Source organism: Neofelis nebulosa, chromosome 7 (assembly GCF_028018385.1).
Source record: "Neofelis nebulosa isolate mNeoNeb1 chromosome 7, mNeoNeb1.pri, whole genome shotgun sequence".
NCBI lineage: Eukaryota > Metazoa > Chordata > Mammalia > Carnivora > Felidae > Neofelis > Neofelis nebulosa.
The window spans coordinates 55,802,828-55,812,964 of NC_080788.1; positions in this window are offsets into that span (position 1 = coordinate 55,802,828).

The window sequence follows — 10,137 nt, forward strand, 5'->3', positions numbered from 1 at the left end:
TCATGATCTCACAGTTGGTGGGACTGAACCCTGCATCGGGCTCTGCACTGACAGCATGGGGCCTGCTTAGGATTCTCTCTCTCTGCCCCTTCCCCTGCTCATATTCCATCTCTCTCTCTCTCTCTCTCTCTCTCTCTCTCTCTTTCTTTCTCTCTCTCTCTCAAATATTTTCAAAAAATAAAATTCTGATGAAAAAGATTTTCAATTCATACTTCAATATTTAGCCTGTTAACATAATGAATAATTCAATATCTTTTAAAATTTACTTTTCTGAAGGAAACTATTATGGAATGTGCTTCACCAAAATAAGATGGCAGGTGAAGAAAGTGGAAGACAAAGGATCCAGAGAAGGAGTCTCCAATGCAATATAGTAGAGAAGGAAGGAAATGCCCAGGATGATTATGAAGGCAAGTGCCAATGGTACAGCGAACCCAGAGTGCACCCAATCTAAAATAATGGGAATGGATGGAAATACCCAGGAGAGGGAATTATTCAAGAAAAATTAAACTTGTAGAATACCTGATGAGTTTGAACTTGAGAGAATATTTTTAGTCCTGTTGAATTGTGGATGAAGTAGTGAGAAGTATATAAAAAATTGAGAAAAAAAGATTAAAAAAATTTTTTTTAGTATTTATTTTTGACAGAGAGACAGAGCATGAGTGGGGGAGGGGCAGAGAGAGAGGGAGACACAGAATCCGAAGCAGGCTCCAGGCTCCGAGCCCGACGCTGGGCTGGAGCTCACAAACCACGAGATCATGACCTGAGCCGAAGTCAGATGCTCAACCGACTGAGCCACCCAGGCGCCCCGAGAAAAATTTTTAAAAAGCATTATTTCCTCTAGAGAAGACAAAATGTAGCATGTGGAAAGAAATGTTATCATTGTATACTAGATGCTCATCCCTAAATAATATTAATTTTGTTATAATGTAAACACTGTATACCAATTTAAGAATGAAAAGCTATATTGAGATTATCAGAAAAGAAAATGTGTGTGCATACACACACACATATATATGTGTGTATATATACACACACATACACACATACATACATAAAGGCAGGTTATATAGGAGCTAAATCTTTTTACTTATTTTTAAGTTTATTTATTTTGAAAGAGAGCAAGAGTAGGGGATGGGCAGAGAGAGGAGAGAGAGAATCCCAAGCAAGCTCTGTGTTGTCAGCATGGAGTCCGACACAGGGCTCAAACCCACAAACCATGAGATCATGACCTGAGCCAAAACCAAAAGTCAGATGGGTAACTGAGCCACCCAGGTGCCCCAATATAGGAGCTAAATCTTTACTTTCGGGGCGCCTACGTGGCTCAGTCGGTTAAGCGTCCGACTTCAGTTCAGGTCATGATCTCGCGGTCCGTGGGTTTGAGCCCTGCCTCGGGCTCTGTGCTGACAGCTTGGAGCCTGGAGCCTGTTTCCAATTCTGTGTCTCCCTGTCTCTCTCTGCCCCTCCCCCGCTCATGCTCTGTCTCTCTCTCTCTCTCTCTCTCTCTCAAAAATAAATAAATGTTATAAAAAAATTTTTAAAAAATCTTTACTTTCTATAGTTGGAAATAAATAGATGAAACATAAAATTTTAAATATTAAGAAAAATTAGTATGAACACATTAATTAGAAATTTGGAGTTACATAGTGGCAGACACAGCTAAAGTAATTGAAAGTTGTCCCTGGAGGACAGGAATTGGGAATAGGAAAAGATGGGGCAGAATTGTGCTGTTTTTCATTATGTGCATTTTTATGTATGTTTTTAAAACTCTTTTTTTTTTTTAATCTTTTAATGTTAATTTTTGAAAGAGAGATACAGAGACAGAGCACAAGTGGGGGAGGGGCAGAGAGAGAAAGAGAGACACAGAATCTGAAGCAGGCCTGACACGGGGCTCATACTCTCGAACTGTGAGATCATGACCTGAGCTGAAGTCAGATGCTTAACTGACTGAGCCACCTAGGCACCCCAGTTTTTAAAACTCTTAATGGGAGATGTATATATATTCTTCTACTCTAAGCTGGGGTACTTCAAGGTTGCAAGGAGCTCTAAGTGGGGCTTATGAAGTCTAATTACAGTATCCTGAAACTCCACATAATTGCCTTTCATGGTTATGTAACCGCTTTTAGTAATCTCTGTCTCCTAGATCTAATATCTGGATTCTAGGTAGAATTTTTTACATTAGCACCAGACCCATCCTATGACACAGACTCTAAGATAATGACTAGTTAGAAGTATGGTTGAATTATTTCTGTGAAAAAATGACTCATTTGCAGGCATGAGAGTTTGTGAAAGGCTGGGTGGGGCTGTACACAATAGGACTTCTCAGGGACTAGCACAGTTTCCCATCATGGAGAAGTTAAACAGAAGCTAGATTAAGGCTTTAGGGGAATGGTGTGGAGTCTTATATTAGGCATAGGGTTGGAATAAATGAAGTCCCTCCATTTTGAGATTGTCTGACAGAGTTTCATTCTTATTTAGAATGGCTACTAGTTAGTATTTAGAGCAAAGATTAGACCCCAGGAAGTGTTAATTATCTCTTTACTTTTTTTTCCTATCAGCATGATTCACACTCAGTGTTTTCCTATTTTTTGTCTTTGTGTATTTTAAAAGAATATATATTATCCATTTTGGAGGTCCACATTCCATATGTGGTCATTTGATTAAACTTGACAAATGTGTGCTTAAATTTTCTGTGTTCTTAACAATTTCTTGTTCACTCAATCTGTCAATTAAGAGGTATGTGAAATCTCTCACTAAAACAGTGAGTTTATCAATTTCTCCTTGTAATCATCTCAATTTTTTAAGTATATTTTGAAGCTGTCTTATTTTTATAGACATTTAGAATTCTTATTCCTTCCTGGTATATTAAAGCTTTTTAAAACTACCTAGTGGCCTTTATTATCTTTAATAATGTTTCCCCCTTCCATTTGAAATTAATATAGCTATTTCAGATTTTTTTCATTAGTATTTGTCTGGTATATCTCTTTCATCCTTCTACTTTCAACCTTTCTTTTTTTTTAATGTTTATTTTTATTTTTGAGAGAGTGTGAGTGGGGGAGGGGCAGATAGAGAGGGAGACAGAGGATCTGAAGCAGATTCTGTGCAGACAGCACAGAGCCTGATGTGGGGCTCAAACTCATGACCTGAGCCAAATTTGGACACTCAACTGACTGAGCCACCCAGGTGCCCCTACTTATGACCTTTCAGTTTTATGCTTTTGGTGTACAGAATTATAAGTCACTTAAATGGTAATCTCACAAGTTATGTTATTATTGTTTATGGAGTTATTTTTGAAATTTATCCATATTCTTATTATTTTTCTCACTAGTATTTCTTTTTGTATTTCAAAACTTCCTTTTCAGATTGTTTTCTTTGCAATTTACTCACTTCTGATTGCCTTTAGTGAAGATATGGTGGAAGTTATTCTTCAGTTTCTTTGAAAATTTCTTCCTTTTATTTTTTATTTCAATATTAAAAGAGAAATTCTATGAATTTAGAAATTGATTAATTTCATTCAATGTTTTGAGACAATATTCCAATGTCTTACTGTTATTGTTGAGAAATCATCTTTTGGTCTAATTGATGTTCTTTTGAAAGTAATCTGTTCTTTTTCCATTCTAGCTGCTCTTTTTTTGGGAGGAGTAATTTTAAAACCACTTTTAAAATTTAATGTTCTACAGTGTCACTACAGTGCATCTAGGTGATTTGTTTGTATTTATTCTGCTTGAGATTCTTTGGAGGTTCCTGAATATGACAATTCATGAGTTTAATAGATTCTGGAAAAGTCTTGGATAAAATCTCTACAAAATATTGCCTCTCCTATTATCTCCTTCTGGAGCTCTGGTTAGGTGTTGTTCAAACTTCTCAAACCATGATCTACGAATCTTGATTTCTTTTTCATATTTTCTATTTCTGTATCCCTTGAGTTGCATTCTAATTAATTCCCTCAGCCCTAGTATTCACTTCACAAAATCTCTTTTCAGCTGTGTTTAATCTGCTGTTTAACCTATCATTGAATTTCTAATTTAAGTTTCTAAATATTTTGTATATTTTTCAAAAAAAATTATTTCTAGGTGTTTTTGATAAACCAATTCCTTGCAATATTTTTGATAGCCTTTGTTTTTCTTTCAGCATATTAAACAAAGTGTTTTTTTATATTAGTTTTTGATTTTTCTATATTAGTTTTGATTTTTTTTTTTTTTTTGGCATCTAATAGGAATTCAACCACAAACCATGCTTTTTGCTTAGAGATTTCAGGAGACAATTTTTATTTTCTATTACCTGAAGCAAGAATGAAATAGTCATGCTCCTTTACGATTTCCCTCTGTGGGGCTTTTGTATTTTCGTTTTCTATTTTGCCCACTAAGAGTGTTACCTTCCAGTAGGCTCACTTTATGTGGGAGAGTCTGATCGGACTCACCTTGCATGGGCCCGGTGCTTTCTCTTCTATGCTCGTTTTCCTGTAGGCTATCACAGATTGGCAGATGTTTTTCTAAATGTTTATTTATTTTTGAGAGAGCATGAGAGAGAAAGCAAGTGGGAAAGAGGCAGAGAGAGAGGAGGACAGAGGATCTGAAGTGGGCTCTGTGCTGACAGCAATGAGCCGATGTGGGCTCCAACTCACAAACTGTGAGATACCGGTCTGGAACAAAGTCAGACGCCCAACCAACTGAGCCATCCAGGAGCCTCTGACAGATGTTTTTCATGCAAACTTTGGTTTCAGTGCTGGCTTACCCTTTCAATTCATCCTTTCTTGTGATTTGGGGCCTTTAAGAATCTTTCTAACTTTGTTGCCATGTCAACTATTCATTTAATGAATTGTGGGTTAAAAATAATAAATAGGGGCAACTGGGTGGCTCAGTTGGTTGAGTGGCCAACTTCAGCTCAGGTCATGATCTCAAGGCTCCTGAGTTCAAGCTTCCCATCTGGCTCACTGCTGACATTGCAGAGCTCGCTTAGGATCCTCTGTCCCCTGCCTCTCTGCCCCTTCCCTACTTGTGCTCTCTCTCAAAAATAAATAAATATTTAAAAATAAATAATCTTTGATTCAATACTTTAAAGTACATTGTACTAAGAAAATTTAGGGCTATATAGTTGTGCATATTGAAGGAAATAGAAACACCTAGTTTCCTTTCACTCTTGATTGCTTTTTTGACTTTTTTCTCCCTCCCTTTCTTCTTTGTTGCCTTTTCTTAGTTTCTAAAATTGCTTTTTCATTATTCTATTTTTTTTGTCATTCTATTTTGCTTTTCACTTGTCCTTGATATTTTCTTATACCCTTTTTGTCTGTTATTATGTTTCTTTTCTTTCTTTGCTATCTTTCTTGCCCCTCCTTTCCTTTCTCTTTCTGTCATTCATGTAATTTTTTAACAAAGGCAAAAAAAATTATTCTTGGCCTACAAATAATATTTTAATCTCCTTTCAGAAAATTAGCTTAGCCATCACTAATTAGAACAATGAGGTTCTAAGTCATTGGAATGAAATCATATTTATAGTGCCTTTCACATAGTAAGCACTCAATAAATGTTTTTGCTTTTGAATGAAACTTCATTAAAGGCTCTAACTCTACTATGGTGAACACATTGTGAGATCAAAATGTTGCCAAGTAGACTGTACCTGTGACTCAGTGAAGCCTAACCCAGACCGACAGAGAAATTGATGGAATGTTAATTGATAGCAGCTGGATGACTGGCATGAGTGCAGCCACAGGAAAGGGCCAAGGATCTCTCAGGGAGTATAAAATTTACATTTACTAAAGACCCCAGAGGCTTTTTAATGAGAATGACCTCTGGTTAAAATTAGAGTGAAGGGGAAATAAAGATAGTAATTTGGGGACTTTGGGTCTTAGCATATTTTCCACTTAATAGCCAGTGACTTAGAAAATGAAACTCACGGAATTCTCATAATAGTAATGACTTGGCCTTAATGATTTCAAAAGCCCCATTAGGTGGGTTCACGACTTGTTGGTTAGCAACACTGGAAAATATACTAGGTGGAGAAAACAGGGATAAGTCCTCAAATTTAAACACTCTTATCAGTGTCTTGGCTGGTAGAAAACAGGCTGTATTGATCAGGCCTTGTAGAGTAGACCTACTCTACAGGGTTTGTTTACTCCTTGGAATTGAGCTTGAGGTAGATAAGATCAGAGTTTCGGATCACTAGCTGGGTGTACATCTATAAAGATCTCCCACTATGTGAAAATTCCTGAGTTGATATCTGAATAAAGTGACAGGGCCAAACCTTACTACAGCTTCTAAGATATGTTTTAGTGGAAACCCCAGATGATCTCCTTTCCTCAAGAGAAATTGGTAATCATCCTGTCTACTAAATGAGGCATTGGTTTGTTAATATAAAGTTGGTTGATGCACCTATACTGAAATATACTAGTTTGACTTTGGGAATGTTTGAAATGTTAAATATGGTTAGTGCCTAAATCTATAGTGATGGGTTCTTTTATTTTGTCCTCCCTGACACATACCTTTATTTCCTAGAGCATTTTAAAGCAAATTCCTGACATTATAGTACTTCATCTGTAAATGCTTTAGAATTCTGGCTACTGCTGAAAAGGGTCAATATTTTACGCAGCTCGTCCAATAAAGGAAGCCACAAGACATGAACCTACTCCATGATAATGCCTCCTCACCTACTGATGGTAACATGTGCATAGTAATTTCTTTGTGTTTGTGTGTGAGTTGACACCAGAGGGCCTCAGGAAGAAAAAGGAGGGAAAATCATATATTCAGCTTACATTGGAGTGTAACTCTGAGGGAGATGAGATTTACAGCAGTGATACCCTTTTTGCACTGTTTTCCTAAATCCGTCTGTGTGGGAAAATTTCTTCTGGAAATCACTGATGCCTACAGATTATTATCTCGGGTGGAGTAGGGCTGAGGGAGGAGATACTGTATATAGAAGGTGAAATTTTCTGTAAACAGGTGGATATCAGATGGTTCTGAAGTGGGAAGGGCCATGTGAGAATTTGGCATGGAGCTGGCAAGAAACCACACAAAAGAAGAGTGGGACTTTTCTAAAAGGTTCAAGAAATATCAAACAGGAGACTGGATCTCTTACAATTACCTGAGATGGAGGTTTGAATTATTTTACTTGCACTTTTCTTTTTTTTATCTTAGGTGCTTATCCACATGCATATGTATTGCAAATATTTTCCTCATTTGTTGTGTACCTTTTTAATATTTATGGTGGCTCTTGCTTTTTGTTCTTTTCTGGCTTCTACCTTTGGGGCATGATTACTATTTATATTTTTTCCAGATAAAATTTTTAATCATTTGGTTAAGTTTTTAAAATGACATTGGAATTCTCTGGCATTTATGATTAATTTAGCTAAAATTGACATTTTTACAGAATTGAGACATACTATATCTGTCCTTTTAATTTTTATGTTTTTCAGAACTGTTTTTGCTTTTGTTTTCTTTATATAGGTCGTGCATATTTAACTTCTAGGTACTTTATTTTTTGTTCCATGCTTTAATTTCCAGTGAACTAATATTGGAATATAAGGGACTTGTTGATTTTTGTGTATTAATTAGTTAAAGGATAATTTCCTATTAGTTTTAGCAGTCTTCCAGTTGTTTCCCTTGGTCTTCCAGAAAGGCAATCATCAGCAGTAAATAATAACAATTTTGCCATTTCCCTTTCCAAATATACATATATATGTATACATATATACATATATGTATATATGCATACATATGTATATATGTACATATGTATACATGTATACATATGTATATATGTACATATATGTATATATGTATACATATATATGTATATATATATATATATTTGGAATGGGAAATGGCAAAATTGTTATTATTTACATAACGTTATTATACATTAATATATAACATGAATATATATATAATAACATTCATATTATACATATATATGTATATATGTATATATATATTTAGAAAAGGAAATGGCAAAACTGTTATTATTTACTGCTGATGGTAACGTATATATACTGTTTTGTTAGCTTCTCTGATTGTGCTGGTTAGTACTTCTAGAGTGATTTTATATCATAATGGTGACAGGATCCATTCTCGCCTTCTATCTACTTGAAAAGAGAATGTTCTTGTTTCAGTGTTTCTCAAAGACCCTTCTGATGTACTTAAAAAAAAGAAAAAAAAAGAGTTCAGTAGTAAAATGTGTTCTGCAAACACATTAGTATATTAAAGGCTCTGAAATATCTGTAGTAAATAGACTTGGTTAAATTTGTTTAATATATGCTTACCATTTCCTAAAAGTATTTAGTAATGAACCATAAACATCTCGTCTCCCCCCTTTTTTGGTAACACAATAACTATAATCTTATCCAACTAGTGCTTTACGTGTTTAAGCATGCTATTGGGTGTTGGCTTGAAATAATTTTTAAGAAGCCTACTTTACATAAATCCTTTGATTTATATTTTACTAGTAATTGAATAATAAATCTTATCAAATACATTTTAGTATTTAATTCAGATGATTGAAATGCATTTTTCCTTTGATCAATGCAATAAATCATATTACTAGATATAAATCTATAGATATTAATGCATACTAAACTATCTAAAATAAACCATTCCATGACCATGGAGTTTCATACTTTGGTGTTCTGTATTTTATTTGCTAATATTTTATTTAATAATTTTTGAGTCTGTCATCACAAATGATATGGATTTCTAGTTTTCTTTGACATGACTAGTAATCAACCTTATGCCAATTTAATAAAATGAATTAAAGTCTTTCCTACTTTCTCTGCACTACAGGCCATAATCGTAGCATAGAAACTCTCTGTTCCTCAAGTATTTGAAAGAACTGCAGGTAGGACACATTGGGTCTGATGCATATTTTGGAAGTAGTTCATTGACAACCTTTTCATTGTCTTTAATGGTATATCCAGATTTTCTCTTTAGTTTTTGTGGTAGGTTGATGGCATCAATTGGCCCAGTTAATGACCCTCTCATATCCATGTTCTTCGCAGTGTGGTTTTGCAGCTCTTCCCATCAAGATGTGGATTCATTTTTTCTGCATCTTGAGTCTGGGCTGCCTTTCTGACTTGCTTTGGCCAATAGAATCTAATAGAAATGACACTGTGTCATTTCTAATCCTGGGCCTTATGTGGACATGTGTAACTCTGCTGGTGATTTTTAGTACCTTCTATGTGAATAAGCCTAAGCTAGCCTGCTTATGAGAGAACATACAGAGGAAACTGCAGTGTCCCATCCAAGATCATCCTAGACAAGCCTGTAGCCAGTCATCTTTTTAAAAAAATTTTTTTAATGTTTATTTTTGAGAGAGAGAGAGAGAGAGAGAGAGCGTGAGCAGGAGAGGGGCACAGAGGGGAGACAGAGAATCTGAAGCAGACTCCAGGCTCTGAGCTGTCAACACAGATCCCGACATGGGGCTCAAACCCATGCAACATGAGATCATGACCTGAGCCGAAGTCAGACACTTAACTGACTGAGCCACCCAGGCACCCCTGTTTTTTTCTGGATTTTGGGATTAAATGCTTCCTTCATTTTTGTTATTCTTTATTTTATGCTATTAAGACTATGAATTTTCCTCTCAGTTTAGCATTGGCAGAATATGTTTTCAGATGTAATTTTGTCCTTGTCAGATCTTATTATATCTAAATTGTTAATTATTACCACTTTTATTTCTTGTTTTACCATAAAATTAAATAGAAAATGAATATTTTATTTTTTAAGTGCCTTTGACTCTTTCTACATATCCTTTAGTTATAAACTTCCAATTTTATGGTACTATGATCAGGGGATATGATCTTTATAATTCTGAGAACTTTGATTTGTGTGTGTGTGTGCGTGTGTGTGTGTATGACCTGAGATAATATTACTTTCTGAAAATAAACACCTTAATTTTTAACTAAAATAAATCCCTTGATTTTGCTTATGGATTAATAAAATGTGAGACTTTATAGGTTGAGTGTTCAACCGTACTTCAGATAGTTAATATTATATAGGAAAATTACAAAACCAGAAAGAGATAATGGGAAATGAGCATAAGAAATGTTGGGGAATTGCCATATAAGCAGAAAGAGAAAAGAAATCCTGGGTAGCTTTAGTCTTGGTTGATAGTATAGTCTTAACTGTTTTCGTTTAGTTAAAGAAGAAAGTG